Here is a 268-nt window from a genome sequence, read left to right on the forward strand (position 1 = left end):
GTAACTTCGTGTAAACCCACTCAAATATAGATGAGTCCAAACATCCCACTCTCTAATAATCTTTCTATTTTTACAATTAGAGCAAGGACATCTTGACATACCCATTTCTGCTTCCGGTTGTAGTTGAACTAACCCCATGAATTCGGTTATACCTCGTTGGTATTCTTCCGTAAGCAATCTCGTGTTCGGATCCAAATGAGGTCGATCGATCCAAGAACGAAAATAATTTGAAGAAGACATATTTTTTATGAATCAAATTCGTGTGTAA

Source organism: Brassica oleracea, chromosome C5 (genome assembly GCF_000695525.1).
Source record: "Brassica oleracea var. oleracea cultivar TO1000 chromosome C5, BOL, whole genome shotgun sequence".
In the NCBI taxonomy this organism is placed as follows: domain Eukaryota; kingdom Viridiplantae; phylum Streptophyta; class Magnoliopsida; order Brassicales; family Brassicaceae; genus Brassica; species Brassica oleracea.